General features: G+C 36.9%; 2 long non-coding RNA genes across 2 annotated transcripts in view; one reads left to right on the top strand and one right to left on the bottom strand.

Moving 5' to 3' along the window:
- LOC126949253 (uncharacterized) overlaps nucleotides 1-21,683 on the bottom strand; it is a 659,876-nt gene that overhangs the window by 580,585 nt on the left and 57,608 nt on the right. The window lies entirely within an intron of this gene.
- On the top strand, nucleotides 14,881-20,322 carry LOC126949252 (uncharacterized). The gene is made up of 4 exons (XR_007723635.1): nucleotides 14,881-15,741; nucleotides 16,288-16,442; nucleotides 17,502-17,696; nucleotides 20,081-20,322. It is a non-coding gene; the product is annotated as an uncharacterized LOC126949252 (long non-coding RNA).

The raw sequence follows: 21,683 nt of genomic DNA, 5'->3' as shown, positions 1-21,683 counted from the left end.
GGCAGACAGATGGCCTGGAATACTACCAACAACCAGGCATACGAAAAAACACCAAACAGGAAAACCAGCTTAGTAAGATCAAATCATTTTCTAGCAGTACTGAGATCAAGGTGGAAAGTAAATGTCAGGCATCCTTCCTTATCTTCATTTTTGCAATCTTAAGATACATGGCCCCATGGAATTTACATTTTCTGCAGATAGATTACTAAAATAAATCCACTCAACTCAAGTATTTTTGAAGTATCTTCTCTGTGCCAATCACTACATCAGGCAAAGAGAATAGAACAATGAACAGGTTACAATCTCTGACTCTAAAATGTGGGGGATCCCTTCATGCAATATTGTAAAACCACAAGTGAGCGGCTGGTCCCCATGGCTGTAGGAGGTAGTGTTACCTGAGTAACGGCATTTCCTTTAGAGTTCCCACCATGGCTTTTTGATTACCATAGTAGTGATTGGACCTGCCAGTCAGTAAGAATGTTTTCTGACTTGCTTCTACAAACTCTGACCTGAAAGACTGGAACTCCTGCCAATAACTTACTAAGGAAGAAAAAATGCAAGACCTGTCTGTGCTCCTTTTAATTAGTTCAGCAATCTGGCAACCAGAGACCCTGACACAGAAAAGACAAAATAAAGTCTTATTTAAAATACTATGGGAGGCTAATGCTAGAACACTGACCAGTCCCCCTGTTGAGACAGGGGAGGGGTCTGGAGTAAACTATCGCAAGAAGCAGCTCAGGGTATGGGTCCTATTTAAATTCCTGTGTGCATTTCCCGTCAACATGCACTAATTTGCATTGAGGCCAAAGACCCAAGAATGGGCAATCTGACAGCAGTCTGACCACCGTTGCATCTTCTGGTTATCTTGGCAGTTCTTTCTTCTTCAGGTGTGACAAACGACACTCCTGAGAGGCTTTGGCAGGCTTCCAGGTTGTGTTCTGTGCATGTGTTGAAGGGAATGACAGCGATTCCAGTAACACACCGTAAGAGCACACTTTTATAACACTTTGATTTTTATCTGTAATTTTTATTAATCCCAAATTCTCTCATTTGTTGAAGAATGAATGAATTATATACGGTAGAATGTTCCTCCACAGGTTCAAACTATTACTTCTTCTTTTGATCTACTTACCCATCACCAGCCTTAAAATTAAATAAAAGCCTTCTCTCAGGGTTCAAACATAGAATGGGTGGGTGGCGTCCACGCTTTTTTTTCCCCTCACACCCATAATTGAAAGACTCAGGAGGAAAAGGTATGTGATTGCTATATTGTGCCAGATGCAGATGCAGTTCAGACTATACATAAATATAGGACATATTTTACATCAAATAAAATATTTTAAGACAAAATACAGGAAGACAAAATACAAATATTTACAAAATTAGTGATGCAAGATTTCAATACCAAGTTAAAGAAAGCACTACACACACACACACACACACACACACACACACACACACACACACGGTGGAAACAGTGTGGTAGCTATTCATGAGGACAGTGAAGTACCTTGAAGGGTTTGTGGCACTGAGCTGGACTTACAGGAAGACAAAAGAGTAGATTGAGCAATGAAGAGGGAAAGGGCATTTCAGGTGGGTTGAATATAGTGAAGAAAATCCAGTCATTCACTGGAGGCCATTCACCACATAAGTTGAGGACATTCACAAAATAAGCTGGGAATTTCAGATAGGTTTATTTGCTGCTTTTAAAAATAATTCTTAGAATCTCCTCACTCTTCCCTAGAAATTACCATCATTGCAGAGTCCTTTCCACCAGAGCTTTCAGGCAGAGCTGGAGCTGAATCCTCCCTCCCACACTGCCTCCTCCACATCAGACAGAATTACCTGCATGTTCCTGGGTGACACAAAGGATGGCTGAGATGTCACCCACGACAAGCTTAAGTGGACAGTTTTGGACAACAGTCGCTAATACTAATTTCAGTGCCCTATGATTTGATTGCTTGGATGATTAATGGGATTCTCATGACACTTGTGTAGCATACTTCTTCGTTTTCTCTTTAACTTTAATAAAATGGGATTACCCATTCTTGTCATGCTGAGTCTGAAGAGGTAGTCAAGTAGACAAAAAGAAAAAAAAAAACTGAAATGTATCTTGAGAAGGGGGACAGCAGAATAGCCTAAATCAACTTCATATTTTTTTCAAGATATCAAAGTACAAGGGGCTCCTGTTGCTTTGTCTAACGAAGGCCCTTAATTTTCTGCCTGTATATAGTTACTGAATGCCACTGTGCATCAGCCTTCTTATCTATGAAATGAGGCTAATAATACAGATGTAGCCCGGAGCAAAGCTGTAAGGATTAATTAATAAAACATGATTGTTAAGCCTACTGCAAACATGAAGCATAGCACGAAGCTACTTGGTTAGAAAGTAATAAAGTGGGGCCTCCGAAGCACTGGGCAGCTGTGCTGGGAGCTCAGAGTCCCACCCCTCCTCCCTTTGAGTATTCAGGTCAATGCAGCCTTCTTTGTGCCCTCAGCACTGAAATCCTTCCCAAATACCAGACCCAGGAGTGCTTCCCCTCAGAGGCTCAACACGTCACATGCTTCTCTATGCTTCTACCTACACCTACTCTATCTCTGTATTTTGGCTCATCTCAGTTGCTAGATTTTGATTTCATCTTCCTCACATTGATATTTCTTTTTCCAATTATCTCAGCAGAGAAAATGTTCTTCCTACAGTAGAAGGAATCCCCCAATCACATTCCTCACCCAGTGAGTGACAGGCCTTACTGATGCTTCTTTACCCCTCTCTCTCCTCCTCCTCTGTCTCTGTTTCTCTCTCTCTCTCTCTCTCTCTCTCTCTCTCTCTCACACACACACACACACACACACATACACACACACACACACCCACGTTTGCACATAGTGAGATTACAATAATTTACTCGATACTGTGACAGAGGAGAAAATACCATCCCTAGCATGTGAATCTTACAACAAATGACTATGAAATACTCATTAATTAGGCTCAATTCAAAAACTCAATTTAATCAAAACAAATATCTAGCATGTAAATTTTTCCAAAAAGCACTGTGCTAGCCATTGTGCATTGCAAGGCAACAAGCTTATTCCCTTGCTGTCAAGGTTTAGAGAGATATGGACATGAAATGCCACAACATAAGCAGAGTCATGTGCTTTAAAAGAGCTATAAGCAAAAAGAAGAGATAGATTTCTGTTGGAAGAAAGGAAGGAAAGATAGATGGAAAGAAAAGACAGAAGGAGGGACTGGTATATTCTCATTAGGATGTTAAATGCTTCCATATAAGTTACCTAATTTTAATTTTACATTTTCTCTATCAGGTAGTATCATTTTTCCATTTATATAGGTGTTAAAACTGAGGCTCCGGAAAGCACACAACTTTCCAAAATTGTTGATGTCAACGGGACAGCATGAGTTCATGAGCCTCCAGGATGAGGCAACTAAACTGAACTTTGAAATAAATATTACATATCTGCTCTTCTATAAATGTTCACAATAAAAAATCTGAGTTAGTGTTGGTAGTTCCAAACATAATACTTACTACCCATAACTATGCAAAAAATGGCACATTATACAAACTACTATAGTGAGTATAAATCCTTAAGTGGACTGGTGTGAATATCTTTAAATGGCCAGTATTATGTTAATCCTTGAAGGTAGTTGCACGGTCACTAAATGTTCACCTGGAAACACACTCAAATAATAGTGTGACATGAAGCAGGGTCACTACTTTTCTAAGACAAATCAGAAAAAGAAGTATAGTACAGCAGCAACCCATGGGCCAACAAGAAAAGCAAGCAGCAATGGCTCAATGAAAAACCTTGACCCATCACTGAAAACCATTGCTAACATCTAAATGTCAGAGAACACAATTTTTAAAAGGATATGAAACTAGAATATATTACAGAAGTCAGTATAAAATAGACTACTTAGAAGGTAAGATTCAATGTTAAGGACAATCTGTCTTAGCTAAGGCTTAAAGACAAAGTAAAAAATGTCTGCTTTTAAATATTGTTTAGTTGGCTTAATTTTCCATTAAATATCAAATAAGCAGCCTGCTATATCTATTTCTGAGAAGACAGGGTATCTGACATTCTCACCAGCTGCGATTTTCCCTACGGGTTTAATGGGTTTGTATAATATTTGTACAAAGTAATATTATCATTATCATAAATGTTTTCTAATTATTTCTTGGGATTAATGAAAGTATGTTGTATTATTGATGGATTAAGTACAATATTTATGAAACAGTGATAGGATTAAAGAGAAATAAATATGTATATCTTTCTGCATGTGTAAATAATAAATATTAATTCTCGTCATCAATTTTGTACAAAGTGGTTTAGGTATATAATATTTTTGTACATATAACTTACTAAATACTTCAGTTATCTGTTGTGGATTAAGGGGTGTGAAGATAGTGTTTGTTTATCTGTAAACTGAAGTGCTTGGTAAAGTCTTCAGGGACTGCAGGAAGGACAAAGATCTGAAAAACAGACCAAAGAAATAATTTAAAATGTGTTGGACTTTTAGAAAATGTGCAAAATGTACACAATAAACTTTCAAAGGGAAGAAACATAAACTTGCATCAAAGCCAGAAACAAATTAAGCCTCATAAGGTGTTATAAATATCCAGAGCACTCTTCTGCACATAGTTGTTGGTTCATATATGTGTACATTATAGATCTATTATTTTGATTGTTGACTTGTGTGTATATAATTGTTACCCCTCTGTCCCATTTGGTTGTGTAAGCCCTCTGCAGACAGGGATAAAGTGACTGTAAAACACCTCAGTTTTGAAGACAGAGGATCTCGCTTGGAATTTGGAATTACTACTGACTGGTTGAGATATGTGGGGCAATGGTAATGGTATGTATTGTCAGCTTGTTCTCTTGCCATTGTTTTCAATAATAAGGTCAATCCTTTACTTCAAGCAAGGAATTGATTTTGATATAAATGCAAAGCAATTTCTCCTCCAAAGCTACAAACTACAATTCATTTTAAGGCTAAGATATGAACCATTCAAGAAACATATGTTTGCTGATGAGGTTTTAAAGAAATTACATCAGTGAACTGATGGGAGTCACTTAAGCAAATAGATTCATAAGAGACTAGTGAAGTGATGATACAGTTTTAAATGGCAATACCATCTTCAGTAGGCATGCAAAGTTGTTTTTCTTTTGGATTAATGTCTTCCAAGTTAAAGGATAATGGTTCAGGAATTGAAAAGACAAGAAAGCTCTTGTCTTTCTATTCTAGTATTATGTTTGGAACCATCAACACAGACAGGAGTCTGAGTAGCATAACCTTCTGAATTTCTCATTTGATTAACCTGATCAATGTAATTTCTGTTTTTAAATAAGCCTGTTTCTAACATACTGTCCCCTTTTCCTATGGGCAAAGTTAGTGTCAATAACCCTCATGGTTCATTATCCTAGTCCTAACAGATTTGTTAAAAATGCAATAACATCAAATAAAGAGAAATCATTTACAAATGAGAATGGGAAGTCTTAGCCTTAGTAGCCAGGCTATTTTTTTTCCACAAAGTAAGCCAGACAATGTGGACTTTTCAGAAGTTTTCCAGGGTGACAGGTGGCTGTGTAATGACATGCACAGATGTTGTGAGGATACGAGGCACCTCTGGGTCACCCCAGAAATCTGGGCCTTTACCCCAGGTTTCCCTAAGGTACAAGCAGTCTTTTCAAAACTTCACTTGTCTCAGAGGATCCTGAGTGCCCCAAGTTTGCCTAAGCATCTGCTCTTACTGTACTGCACCAGAGCTAACTTTATGAAAACTGATATGTTCCCAAAACAACATGACAATAAATACTGTCTGTTAATGTAAATGATTTGTAAAAGCTTGTCCAAGAAATAAATGACAGTGTAGTATATATTTTAAATTACTTATGCTTTCTGCAGTTTCTGGGAAATATGGTTCAGGTCAGTGCCATATTTCTCTAAGCAATTTTAAGTCCTGTGTTTCTGATCTAATCCAGTCTGCAAAAGTTATTTCTTTTCCATAGCCACTAAAATTGAGAACGAAGGCACTATCCAAGCACATGAAATTCCTGGTTAACTTGTACCCAGGCAACAGGAGTGAGGAAAATGGGCACAAGTCAAGTTCAAGAGGCAGAAAATAGAGCAATCTGGGCTGCAGAAGACAGTCAAATGATATGCATGTTGATCTGCGCATAACTTGCCTTTTGGAAACTTTGTCCATCACCAGGGTCAATCTGTAAACTTATTATTATTGGTGAAACGTAGGAAATAAGAGACCTTTATTCACAATAGCCAAGACAAAGAATCAACCTAAATGTCCACGGACAGAAGAATTGATTAAAAAAAAAGAAAAGTAACACACACACACAGATACACAGACACCATGGAATATTATTAATAGTTAAAGAGGAAGGACATCCTGTCATTCTTGACAATATGAATGGACATGGAAGATATCTTATGCTAAGTGAAATAAGCTAGGTACAGAGATACATATATGGTATTGTCTCTCTTATATGTGGGAAAAAGTAGAACTTATAAAAAAAGATAACTTGTATCTCTCTTATATCTAAAAAAGTAGAACTTATAAAAGCCGAGAGTAGAATGGTGATTTCCAGGATTTGATTGTGGGAAGAAGGAATAGAAAATGGGAGATATTAGTCAAAGAATAACTTTCAGTTATAAGATGAATAAGTTCTGGAGATCCAATAAACAGCACAATGGCTACAGTTGATAATACTGTTCTGCACACTTGCAATGTGCTAAGACAATACATCTTAAATGTTCTCACCACGAAAAAAAAGTAACTACATGAAGTGATGGATAGGCTAGTGAGCTTTACTGTGGTAATAATTTTTCAATGTATATGTAGGTCAAACATCACATTGTACACTGTAAATATATACAATTTTTATTTGTCAATTATATCTCTATAAAACTGGAAAAAAACTTAAAAGACAGTTGGCTGAATATTAAGAAAAAGTGTTAAGCCTTCCCAATGACAAACCAGGCCCTTTGCTAGCCAAATTAAATGAAATATTATTTTTGAAAGTGTAAGTTAGCTTAACCAAGAACATTATTAGGAAAAAAATACAATCTTATAAATAAATGACTTTTGTAAAGATTTGTGAATGACTTTATAAACATACTGTTATAGTAAAATAACACCTACCAGAAAATATTACAGGATATGTAGCTATAGAACAGTGATTCTCCCTGTGTGGTCTACACACCAGAAGCATCAGCAGCATCTGGAAATTGTCAGAAATGCTAATTCTTTAATCCTACTTCATAGTTAATCCAAAACACTAGGGATGGTGCCCAGCAACCTGCATTTTGAGAAGGTGTGTTACAGAGGAACTTATGTCTCTAAATTCTATTCAGAGGCATATTTATTCCAGGATATTTCCATATACAAATTAATTTAACTTGCAGTTCACTGGAAAATTGAGGTAACATCATATTTCAGTCCTCGACCATACCTGTTGATTAAAATGTTGTAGTTATTTTCTCTACTAGAATATTTAGAAATTTTATTGATACTTAGGTTATTGTTAGAGTTAGTGTTTTAATTGTAATTGCAATGGTAATAAAATATTTTAAATAATAAGGATATAAGGCAGATGCTTTAATGTTTCTGTCTAGCTAAGCATATGTTAGTTTTTATATCACTATCAGGTTTTATATCAAAGAAAGAATAAAAGATAATGTCAAGATTTTGCAACATAAGATTAACTATCCAGGAATATGGAAGTTCTTGTGTGACCTGAGAATGAAATAAGAAGTCATTGTTTTTATAAGTCTCCAGTGAAGCTGAAGTGGAGAACTGTAAGGCAGAATAATATTCTCACTTCTCTTGGGGGTTTTAATTCTTCGGAGCAGCTGAAAACTAGTGTAGAGACCTCCTGACACTTTCACTTTCCCTCCCATCTTTCTCTTCTAATTGCCCTTAGCCAAATGAATGACCAGTCTTGGAGAGGGCATAAAAAATCCCAGCCCCAGCAAGAATGATTTTCAAGTCATAGATAACTGCATTCTGATTTTCACAGTGCTGGAGCAGAAAATGGCAGAAGGTGGAAAGTGCAAAATGAAACAGGCTCATTCAGAGTCTGACAGCCAGCAAAGAGCAGGGATGAGGTAATCAGGGATAAGCTCGTCAGATTTGGGAGGGAAGAAAGTAGAGAATGACAAGCAATAACAAGGTAGTCAGAAGTGGTGAGGTAAGAAGCCAAGGGAAATTAAAAAATGGGAAGAGCTAGGATTTTATTAAGGAGGGAGAAAACCAGGTCACTTCCTTAAAATCCCACTGCAAGCTCTGTTCTCAAGATTTTAAGTTGAGGTCATTTCCAAGACACTGGCAAGTTAATGAATATATACTTTTAATCATGCACTAAACTTTATGACTCACTACACTATGTTGTGTGAAGTGCTTGGCAACTTTACACCCTTCACTTTTAGAATGTTGGTATTTATCTTGAAGTAGCTTATTTTGCCCCAGTTACCTCTTTCTCCTCCTACCAAGGCAGGACATTCAAGATGTTAGCTTGCAACTTTTGACCTGGAGAGAAAGTCACATGGTTGGCTTTCTGTCAGGTTGTAAGTTGGAAACTGACAGATATCAAAGGAATCAGTGCCACCTTCCTCTGCCCATCTTGAACATCGTGGCAAAGAACCATTAGGGCTGAGTCTGCTCAACCCTCAGTTAAAGTAGGCAAATCAAAAGCAACAGATGAAACAACTAGTAGCCAATCTTATTTAGTTATCTTAATGACTAAAACAATGGCCATTCAGTGATTTTAGTCATTGAGGCCACAAAATCAGATAATCTAATCTGGAAGTGAAAGATAGGCTCTGTGATTCCCTACATCAATTTCAAAAACAAATACTAAAGAGCACATAACATAAAATTAACCACTCTATCCATTTTTAAGTATACAATGTAATTAAAAATTATAAAAACTTTTTTTAAGTTACAGCATGTAGAACTGATTCAGTTCTGTATCACTAAAGTTGAACACAGTCTCAGACATGGCAAAGCCCTTACACGTCCAAATTCAGAAAGAGACAAAGACCCAGAGATGTTCAGCAATTTGCCCAAAGGTCACATGAAAACTCAGTGACAAAGTCAAAACTAAACCCAAGGCTCATTCTTGGGCCATCTTTTTTTTTTTTCCATTTTACCCAAGATGAGTCAGGAGAACACAAAATGAAAACTATATGGCAATTATCTGATAAATGTGATGGATGTGTACAGACAAACAGGAATAATTATGATCAGATAATCCAATTTAGGTCCACAATTACCTAGATTGACTGTCTACATTGACCAAATAAACTGGACAATGGCCAAAAATGCACTCTACGTTGTGTGGTACTCCCACAGCCTGAGAAACACTTCATTATGCTTTTGTGATTAATAGTAACATCCATACCACTAAGATGACTTACAAACTACAAATTTAAAGTAGAAATGGATGCATCTTCCATTAATGAAATAGATTTGAAAGTTATCTCAAATCTCTCTTGTTCATTACTAAGTCAAGTGAAAATGCTATATGAACGAAATGTGTACATGTTATAGAATTTCTCTGAAGATAGCAATCACATTGCCTCTTTCTGGTCCTTTGTTTCATCAAGGCTATTATTTGTCCAAATGAATAAACCATAATTAGGCCCAAGTTGTAAGATGAAAAGATTTTCAAGACCTCACACCAAAACCCTTGGCAAATCTGGGTCATTCTTTATTTCATTCTAAAAATGATGTGGGTCTTAGTTATGAACTTAAGATAAACATCATACTTAGTCTCCTTCACTGACTGAAAATTAAATAAAATATTTAAATAAAACAAAGCCCAACATCATACTTAGGACGTTTGATCATGGATAGGAAACATAGAGAAGGGGTTTTCAAGCAATACCTCCAAAAACTTTTCTGAAGGACTTCATATTTTACGTTTTAAAGTAAAAATTCTGCCACTCTAATTAACACAGGTTTTTCTGCTCAAAGATTCAACATGAAAATATATTTCAAAAATAAATATATGCTTTAATATTCGTTCTCTCTCTAACCTTAAAAGTAATACAGATTTAGAAATTTCTTTGCCAATATCAGCAATATAATTGACTGCACATCATGATTGGAAGCTGCGAAGACAGTCCTGGGGAAAGATGAATCAAAAAGTACAATATGATTTGTTATGGTGGAGACCTTGTTGGTCTGGGAATTATAAAGCTAGGTTTTAATTATCCATTTGGCATGAACAAGCTTGGTTATATTAGACAATTCATCTTTTCTCCAGACTTTGGTTCTCTTATCTCTTATATGAGAAGGTTGAATTGGATGAGTTTTTGGTTTTACCTCTCTATGACATTAAGCCAGGGATCAGCAAATTAAGGTTTGTGGGCCAAATATAGATCACCACCTGTTTTTGTAAATGAAGTTTGATTGGAACACAGCCACATTCATTCATTTACTTATTGTCTTTGGTTGCCTTTATGCTACAACAGCAGAGTTTCTTAATTGTAACAGAGATTATATGTTCCATAAAGCCTAAAATATTTACTATCTGGCCCTTTACAGAAAAGATTTGCTGACCCCTGCTCTGATCCACTGATGGTATTTCTAACAAAAGAGAGCACCATGGTAACACTGCTAACCCAAAGTCCATATTTTAATGGATTATACCAATTCTGTAGGGCAAATTTTCATGTTTCTTATGCCCAAGGCCGTGCTGAGTAATGTGTCTTGTCTGATTATAAGTCATGGTCCTCTAACGGGCATGCTGGCAGTTGTGGATGTACTGGTCCTTCACTGTAACCTCAACATATAAGTGATGGTAATTAATGAGTGTTGTTTGGATGTTTTGCTGGATGTTGGTAGGGTTGGTGAAGGTGACTAAAAACTGATCGGTTCCCAAGTTTCAGGGTCATTGAGAAGCCTTCTTGTACCTGTGAAAGGAAAGTGACCTACTATATTGACAATAGATAAGGAAGAGAACAAGAAAAGTGGTTAAATCTCCATAAAAGTGTGAGAAAAAAAGAAAGCCTATCTAAGACAGGAGCAGTGTAACTCACATAACTTTAATCTTCTTGAGGAGCACAATTTATGTTGAAGCTGAAAATCTATATCCAAATTAGTGGTTATAGAATTGGCTCAGACTGAAATTGTGAATGTGCTTTAAAATTCAAGTGACACAATGGAAGGAAACTCATATATGTTCCTTATTATTCAATCTAATGTCTCAGAGAACCTCACTATTAAGGGGAAGGCCTCTCATAGTCACAGAAAGAGAGGGCTTCAGTGCAGGCTTATCTGAAAACCACACTTTTTTTGCATCCAAAGACTTACCAGGCTAATCATGCACAGAGCCATATCAGAACTCACTTTCTCAACAATCTTTCTGATCTGCCACCAAAGACCCTCAACCCTAGAAAACATTTTATCTGGAAAAATCGAAAAACTGACAAAGATATCCCAGAGCCAAATCTCTACTAAACATTGTTACTTGTAGATTTTTTAAAGAAATTGTGTAAGAGCTGCATGTAACCTTAAAATATGTCTCATTCCTGATGCTTTCAGAAACTATATTTATTTTTAAATATAGTTCAATAAAATTGAGATGTGAGGTCAATCATTCTCAATTACAGAATTAGTGTTTTTCCATTTCCTTATTGTATGGCATTAGTAAGTTACACTTAAACCCCCTGGACCTCAGTTTGAATCAACTAAATAATGACAAAATTGTCTCCCTTCAAAGACTATTTAAATCTCTTAGAAGCATATGTAGTTGAATGAAAAAAAATGTTATTTTCTTCTGAGTCATCACTAGTCACCAGATGCAAACATATTAGTTCATTTAATATTTCGAGGTAGAAATTATTAACTCCATATTATAGAAAAGCAAAGAAAAGCCTGGATTTTAAGAGATTTGACAATTGTCATACAGTTATCAGAGGCTGGAATAGGCATGTGAACCCAGGCTTTTCTGACCCCAAAGCCTATGCTCTTTCATCATATCCATACTACCTCCCACTAATGGCTTCATCTGTACACTAAGATATACTCTAGTTCCTAAGCTGTAATACTAGTTATGGCATAGAGGTATGGAACACCTCAGCTTCATGATTCAGAAATTATTTACCCTTATTAGATAAAAAATATTGTGTTCCAGGGCTGGCCTTTAGTTACTGATCCAGCACTTCTTGTCTGCTACAACTTTTGGCCAAGGGACTAGGACATTTGATTGAACTCATTACTTGCCTTGGAGACTTTTCCCTGCATCCTATTCCACTCATCTCAGGTCTATAAAAATCTCCTTGGTTCCTACTATTTGGAATTGCACCTCCCCATGCTCAAAACAAGCCATAGGGAATATGTTAATATCTCTCAGCGCATTGTCAGAGTCTGGCCACAACTAAGAGAATGCCCAAAATCACAGTGATGCCATTTCCATGGATAAGCCGGTTCTGGAGACTCCTGTGTTGATCAAATTTAATGCTCAGATGGCAGTAGCTACAGAAACCATGTCATGTCTATTCTTTCTAAGACTTAAGTTTGGCATGCCATTGAATGCCTTGGATGATGCCAGACTCAGCAAGCAATCATCTCACTGCCTTTACCCTCTCTCCCTGGCTATGCTGTTCATGTGCCCAGCATGCCTCTCTTCAGTGTCTTCTTGAGGTCTGCCATGATCAGTCAGGAGCTAAGTGATCTGCAGAAGGTGAAGGCAAAGAGAGCAAGAAATTAAATGTGTGACTCCAGTGACCTAAGAGATATGAGAAGCAATGCCATGGCCAAAAAGCTTCCCTGCATTTGGTCATGGCAATCACTTGCTCCAAAACCAGACTCTTCTGGGCCTGTAGGTCCAGGCTGCTGAATGCATCTGACTAAAGCAAGAATTGAGAAACAAAGAGAGGAAGAACTGCTGAGTTTGGACCTTTAGCAGAACTTGATTTTACATGAATGCTCTGTTATTTGTCAAAGGGTCCGTTTTCTCTGGTTAAACTGAAAAGGGATATGAAAAATCTTTGCTTAGAAAATGTGCATGTTTCCTCTAAAAAGCATATTTCAAAACTTCATTCCAGGAAGTTCCTTTATAACTTGGTGTAATTTGCTGCAGCTCAACATAAATGCTGCTAAACTCCCACAGGAAGCATGCAAAGAAGATGTTGGAAATCAGGGAAGAATTGTGAAGGAAAAGGATGAAGGGATTCTGTGTTTCAATATAGTAATTCTCTTATGCTACTTATCAACATCCACCCTGCCGTTAGAGCCATTTGTGTTCATCTCTCACTTATTGGACTGTTAGCTCTTTATGAGTATAGAGTCATTGTCAGATATCTTCTTTTTTTCCCCAGCACCTAGTGCAATGTCTGATATATGGTAGGTTTGAAAGACAATGAACATTATGAATATGGCAGAGAATGTCAGTGCTCATTAGATTTCTGTTTACTCTTCATGGTATGAAGACATGAACAAGGAATGGCGGGGTCATCCAGGTACTACATTACAAAGTGTGTTCCCAGTGAATTTTTCCTATGTTAAGACCCTGAAATGTGAGTGTCTATTTGCTACAGCAAGTAAAGTAATTCTAACACAATGAGTGCATAATTCCATTGATTAACTGATTTACTAAGTGATGGCTGGATAATATTAATATGAGATATTAATGGTTGATTTCTAATTACTTAAGTAAGAGAATAAAGACAGAATCAGATTTATCATGAAGCTAATGAAGGTTATGTTTCAATGAAGGCACTGGCAGAACTCTTCCTTCTTGGGAAATGCCCTAGCAATATGTTCAGATTTGTAAATTTTTCAAAAGTAATTTTTTGTATTATTTTTCTTAGGAGCAGGTCCCCAAATTATGGAAGCCACAGAAAACTGACTCTGTCCCTGGGTCAAGATAATACAGCATGGTGGTATATAATGCATAAAATGTGAAATTTGTATTAGCAATGCACAGAAAGTCAATTTCCATTGAAGATGACTTTTTTATTAATAAAAATGTCATACAATCTAAAGTAGCCTGCAATTTATTGTCACATTTTCTCTCATTACTTTTTCTATGATGCCTTAGCATAAAGAATTGCCTCATTAATAACTTTGACCAATTGCTTTTGCAAGATGTTGATTATTTTTCCCTTTTGCATTTGACAAAGCTTACAAATAGATAAAAAATCTTGTAATAGTGTTAGGTTAGTTTTAATAATGAGTCAACTGTCGGTGTTTTAAACATTTCCAGTAAATTTATCTTTGGGCATAGATGTATCTTATATGATAACCAAATTAAATACACACACATACAACACACACCACACACACACACACACACACACACACAAATGAGTTTATGGAATGCTCAGGAAAGTAAGATAAAAAATAATGTTTAACAACTTGTTTGATTAAATTCAGCTCTCTCACTTAATATTTTGTTAAGTGATATTCTAACCAGAGGGGAGATATGAGAAAAGGAATATTAGATAGATATTATCTTTCTAGATATTAGAAAATGAATAACTTATGACTTTGGAAATGAGTTTGAGTTTTAAAGGTAGGAATATATGACTGACAATTTTGCCTGTATCTTCAGTTGTAAACATTTGTGTCTGCTATATTGATAAGCTTTCCTTACCAAAACTCTTGAATTTGCTATTATTCAATTTGATTTGCCTCTTCCTTTATCTTTACCTAGCTTCTTACAATCTACAAAAGAAAAAAATAGTTTGCCTTATTTAGACATAGGCTTTAGTTATTTGTTAACATTTCAATGTATACTATTTTCTGATATGAGAATAGAAGAAAAACATTACATTTCTCTCTAGGAAGGAAATTACTACTAAAATTTTCAAAAGCAACATTCCCAATATAGTTAATAATTCATAAAAAAGCAAATCAAGGAACTAAAGATGAGAACAATGCATGGTCTCTAGAAGACATCATTTATGCAGCTAGTTAAATGCACATAATAAAAGTTGAAGATATCTCTATGGTTTCTGAACTGAAAGTGTTCTCATAAAAGTCCAAAAGTATTCACAAACACAGAGCTCCCATTTTAATGAAAGAGGTTTTTCAGGAATCATAGAATAGTGTTGTATCATCCATACATAAGCAACATGGCAGCAGCAGCTGTAGCTTGTTTTTATCCCAAAGCACTCAATTTAACAGCTGAGCATTAAAACATTGATTTTGATATTGAGAAAACCACATTTGCTAAGTTCCATGTCCAAAATATTTCAAAGAAGCTATTGTAGAATAAATAATTTAAATCTCTCTATATGCATTTCAAAAGGGTAAAGGTTTTTATGCCCACAAAAAAATGCACGTTTAGTATAACAGCAGAACCATTATCCAAAAGAAGAGAAAATATTTCCCCTACATCTAATTTAGACACCCTTCCTTTAGCATAGGGCTCTGTAAAACTGTTTGATTATTCAATAATCAACTTTCAACCCAAAGTTATTACTTCTTTAACTCTTTGAAAGAAACTTTGATATAGTTCTTCCTAATTTAATTGGCAGCTATCAGTTAAATAAACCATTTGATTGAGACTTTAAATGTAAATAATTTTCCCTAACCAACTGTTAACAGAAGTCAGTTGATGAATGTTAACTGTAACATCCATAAGAGTCGGTGGCCTTTCATTGCCCATATCTTCCACATATCCCTGTACTTCAGAGATATGTCAATTGAAAATAGCTGGATAGTGGTCGAGACTTCTTCATAAGTCCTCTTGTCTATAGTAGGTTTTGTTCTGTGTTCTTGAGCTTGATATATGGTCGTAGAATCAAAAACACACATTCATCATAAAGAAAGTTAGTGTTTTATCTAGGAGCTATAAGTTTTCTGGTAAGTACAAAAGGAAAATAACAGCACCCAAGAGAGAAAGTGAAGGAAGAAAGATGGGGAGCTAGCAGTGGGTAAACTAAACAAAGCATTATAAAGTACTACACAGGAGCAATTCATCCAGCATCGAGGCTACAACCATATTATCTTTTCATTTTCAAATCCTTCTTATCCCTCCTTAAGGGCCTACTACATGACCTTACAGACAGTAGATACTCAGTCAACATTCTCCAACAGTCGGCCATGCCAACCACTTGCACATTTCATGCTTGGGGCATGTGGTGAGAAAAAGGACAGTGGACAAGAGCTACACACAAAGAAGGCTCTTCCTTTCTTCACACTTCTGATTGTCTTCCTTGGAGCCTCCATTTTTCCTGTGTCCAGACTTTGGTATTCAGTGTGGGCCCATTGTAGTGTCTGGAAAAATTTAGTTATTTTACAGCTCCTGAACAGAACTAGCATTCATTTTCCAAGCTGGAATCACAAGAGAAATATGAAAGCTAACTGCACATAGTATAAATAAACATGGTATGGGAACATGAGAGCAGAACACAGCAGCCTGACATAGACGACAGAGACAATCCAGCATAACAAATAGTAAGTTGTGCTTTGCCCGTGGCATTTTCTGGCTCCATCAATAATTATATAATACAACAGTCACTGATTTCTCAGCCCTGGATCAATAATGGGTTTCACATCCCCTCCAGAGCTGGCTGTTGACCAAGGTGCTTGCTCAGACCCCCACCTCATCTATGGCAAAAATCGATTCTTGCATAACTGCTTGTGTGCTTGGAATGTCAGCATCAGAGCAATGGAGAAATGTGATGTTTAATAGCATTGCAGAACTCATAAAGATTTCATATCTGCCCCATAAGCCCATAGAGCTCAACCAGTAGCTTCAAAGGAAAGTTCCCAACCCAAAAGATACAATACAGTGGGACTTTCCAAAGAAAAAAACAACAGCAACAACAACAATAACAGCAACCACAAATATGTAGCACACTCACAGGTTAAGAGCAGACTATGGAAGGAAATTTGTTTCATCTGTCCTATGATTAACATATCCCATATTCTAACAGGTGAGCTGACATTCTTACTACAATGGGATGGTAGTGTCGCAATAATATTGGGATGGACTTTCTGAGGTATAGCCCAAAAATATCCCATCACAACTGAGGCTACATCAAAGGACAGTCATATCACATCATAAAATATATTTTTAAAAATGTAAAGAGGCTCTATTTCTTCATACAAAGTAGCATATTTTCAAGTCAGGTATTCTTTGATAAACGACACTAGTTGTGTGTACTCAACACACACACAAAAAGGAGATCTAACAATCATTGTTTTAATCTGATCAAGGCAGATTACCAAACTGGATAATATAGCTTAAGAAGGAAGGTGTACTGAAATATAGCCAAATATATCCAGATTACCAAACTGGATAATATAGTTTAAGAAGGAAGGTGTACTGAAATATAACCAAAGTAGGTTATAAAAATTGAAATTTCCTGTTTGGTTGTCTGCCTTGATTTCATTAATTAGATAATGGTCCGAATTCTTCTTCACTAGTAAAGTTGTATACTGGTAGTATATAAATGAGGACAAAATTGTGAAATGGGCTTTTTTAAGCTTCTATTGCCCTGTCTTTTACAGGGTCACTCTAACTGGTGGCCATAAAAATGTCAGAAGAATGTATCACAGACATTAAGAACCTTAATTTTGCAGTTTAAAAAAAGTGGAACCCAGAGAGACTGAGTGTGTTACCCAAGATCAGCAATAGCCCCAGCATCTCATGGATCCAGGAACCACATATTACGCACTGTGCCAGAGCTCCTGCTAAGATGACAAGTATGTTTTTGGGGTTCTAGAGGCTATGCTCCTAAATTATCCTCACTGAAATGGAGTAAATATTTGTGCCTCTCTAAAATTTATATGTTAAAATCCTAACCCTCAAAGTGATAGTATTAAGAGGTAGGGCCTTTGAGAAATCAGATCATGAGGGTGGAGCCCTCATGAATGGGATTAGTGCCCTTATACAAAGGACCCCAGAAAGCTCTTTGACCCTATTTTTGCTATGTAAGGACACAGCAAAAAAGAGCACTGGTTATGAACTAGGAAACAGGCTCTCATAAGACATCAAATCATCTGGTACCTTGCTCTTGGACTCCCCAGCCTCCAGAACTGTGAGAACTATGTTTATTGTTGAAGCCATCAGTCTATGGTATTCTGTTACTTCCCCTCCTCATATCATTTTTTTGAACATTTCCCTATTGTCATTAGGATATACAACTAAGCAACCCTGAGCCTAATTTCGCAAAAAGGTGTCTATGGTGGTCAAAGCAGTATCTTCAGATCCTTTCCCTCTCACCTTCCCACCCTCATACCACTTTTCTACCTATAGAATTAACCAAACTTAGCAACTCCATTCTTTGAGTTGCTTGGAACAAAATCTTTAGATTCATACTTAATGCCTCTCTTTCATGTATTCCACTCATCCCAACCATCATTAAGTACTAACAGCTCTACTGTCAACCTCTGACCATTTCTCATCACTTTCACTGTTATCACATTGGTCCAAGTTACCATCATATGCACCTGAGTTAATTGAAATAACTTTATAACTATACCTACTAGAAGGTGTCACTGCTTTGACTTCTGCCACACTCTTTCTTACACCCAAGTTATTCTCATCCAATAGCCAAAATTATCATTTTAAAGCCTAAATCTGAATATGATACTTTTCTACTTAAAACCTTCCAATTGCTCTCTATCTCACTCAAAAAATTCATACTTGACAATTGTCTATAAGGACCTATATAATCCTATTGCTCTAACTTCATCATCTATTCACCCGCTAGTTCACCAGGAGCTGGTCATATAGTCTTCTTGCTGTTCTGCAAATACACTAAGCATGCTCTGGCCTCAATGTTTTTATAATCACTGTCCCTTCTTCCTGGATCACTTTTCCCTCAGATACAAGCATAGCTGGTACCCACAGCTTCCTCAAGATGCTGCCCAAATGTCAACTTCCCTTGCTTTCTCTTAAAAAAATAAAACTGGAATTCTAACAGCTACCTCAGCATTTCTTACTGATTTTTCTTCATTACAGTTAACTTCTAATATGCTATATAACTTGATTTTTCTTTTGCACACTGTCTGTCCTCCCCCTCCAGATGTGAGCTCTGAGTGGTGAGGAGAGAGGATGGGAGGCAGAGAGGTTCTCTTTGTTTACCACTACAACCCCAGTACCTAGTATGGCAGCATGTAGCAAACGTTTAATTAAAGTTGATTTGATAAATTAATGAATAATAAGAGAAAAGTCATATTTCAGGTAGGGAGGTGCAGGGGACAATTTGGGGCAAAGGAAGTCTTCTTTGTATCCTGTTCATCATCTCCAGATGCATATTCTTTCACGAACAAGGCCAAAGGTTGGTTCAAGCTATTCAAGTTGCCTCAGCAAATCAGGTATCTGGCCTCAAATAAATGTTTGTGATAATCTGATGCGAAATAATGTTCTTAGACAGGATAAAATTTAGGGAATGGGCATGGTGCTGTTTAATCTGAAATAGCTGGAAAATGGTTCATCATTCTTTCCTGTGCTGCCACCACCCAGAAAGCTTGAATTAAAAGCAAGTATTTCCTCTCTGTTAGCACTCCCTGCCCTTGAGACATGAGTTTGCAAAATCATGGAATGAAGGCCTGAGGGAATGAGAAGAAAGTCAGAGAGCCTCATTGAGGGAGAAGATACGTGATACTCTGACTTCCTACCCTCTCCTTATGATTCCCTCGAGATCTGTTGACGCCTTTGCTCCCCTCACTTCTTTACTCCTTGCCATCTGCTATCCCTATGTCTAGTAAGGTCAGGAGCAGCTGAACTGGATGAAAGGATACTTCACATTGAGAATCAGGATCAGATACAGCAATTCAATGCCTTACCAAAGTGCCCAGAGAACTCTAATGTTTGAAAATAATTCCCAACAGGTACTGAAAATTCAAAGAACTTATAATACAAATGCAGCATCTGAGCCACACTCTTATACAGCTGGGCTGATTATGTAGTCTAGAGAGCAGGAACTGATCACCATGGGCTGTCCAACTGGGCAAAGAACAAATGATGAATGTGATATTAACACTGTCCAACTGCCTGACCTCAAAGGCTCCCTTTCTGAATGTACCCTTAGTCTGTTTGCACAAAAGCAGACTGCAATAACAACTAAAGTTTTTCTTTTTAGTTTCTTCTTTAGGCATGCACTATGGAACAACATCAACAAAAAGGAGCACCAGCAGGAAGAAACTAACTAATGTACAGTCAGCAAAAAAGTCCAGATTTTAGTGCATTTTTACTCACATCCTCAGAGAAAGAGAATACAAGCTGTATTTGACACAAGCAACTCTGCAAACTTTAATTACAGCACTTGGAAAACCTTACATGTAAAAGTAATTAAAAATAAATTGTTCCCTGGGAAGAAACAGGCTAATTTGAACTGTGGAACTTTATTTTTTCCAAGAAATTTCACAAGTGAAGTTGGTGTCATGTAACTTGCCAGGTAATAAATAGCGATAAGAATAAAATTCCACACATCTTCAGAGTTGATAGTGAAAGGACACAAAGATAGATGTGTACCCGCCCCCCGCCCCCCCCGCTACACCCTTTGTTCTGCTCTCTAATCTTTGCACATACCAGAGATTTCGTAAGTTCTGTGAGTACCTGTTTTTCTGCACGTACCAGAGATTTTGTAAGTTCTGAGGCAAGGTCACAAGACGTGTTTAAGTAAGATAAACTCTTGCTGCCATAAACCTGCTCTCCCGCCTCAAAGGTTGAACCGAAATATCAGAAATGGCGGGAACCAATCATAGTTAGCCAAATCGCCTTGTTCAAACACTAGCCAATCATATATCTGATTTGTATAATAACTCTATGCCCACTTTTCTTAGACTATATAACACTGCTCGGAGCTCAGTGGGGGAGCTCTCCTGCCCGTCTCGTTTCGCGAGTGAGGGAGAGTTCCAGGTTCGAACCTGTAATAAAGATCCTTGCTGCTTAGCTTTGACTCTGGACTCTGGTGGTCTTCTTCGGGGAATAAATGGTCTGGGCATAACAATAGGTAAAATTTAAAAATTGGTCATCAGGAAATCTAGCACATTGACAAAGTAAAGGAAAAGACATAGTTGAATTTCAAAAATTCAAACAGCAACTGTTGACTCATTGGGAATTATCTAGAGAAGGTAAAGAGACAATCTTAAAGCTAAATAGAAGGGCCATTATTCTATTGTAACAGCCTCTCAGGCCACTGGGCGTGACTTATATTGTCAGTCCTTGTGTTTTAAAGACCCACATGCTCAAACACAAACAGATATGTAAGTCTGCTCTTGAAAACATTTAAGTACCAAGAATTTAGCCTCATTCCCACATTTACCCTAACAGAGTTCATCAAAGATAGGGCAGATCAGCAAAAACAAAAGTAAAATTTTAGAGAATGTGGGAAGGTGTTGCTACTCTGGATGATTTGGGGTACAAACATGGGTCTGGAGTAAAGTTTCAGACAAGCTCAGAATCCTCCCTCTGCTACTTGGCTTAAATGTGAATAGGTTCTTCATTCTGAACTTTATGGATCCTTGACTCTAACTTAAGAAGGAAGGCCTACTGAAATAGATTTGTCTGCCTTTGAGATGAATCAAATTTTGGCACTAGAATAGTCTAAAGAATTACATAGTTTTGTTCAAATTTACCTATCTGGGTTCTAAGGAATGTTCTATTTTTAGGTAGAAATAGATTTGGCAAACAAGTAGAACTAGTCAATGGTCATTGGGTCCACATTTGGCATCACTTTATAC

The sequence above is a fragment of the Macaca thibetana genome, chromosome 2, assembly GCF_024542745.1.
Source record: "Macaca thibetana thibetana isolate TM-01 chromosome 2, ASM2454274v1, whole genome shotgun sequence".
NCBI lineage: Eukaryota > Metazoa > Chordata > Mammalia > Primates > Cercopithecidae > Macaca > Macaca thibetana.
The sequence above is the reverse complement of the archived record's forward strand: the minus strand, read 5'-3'. Positions and strand labels throughout refer to the sequence as shown.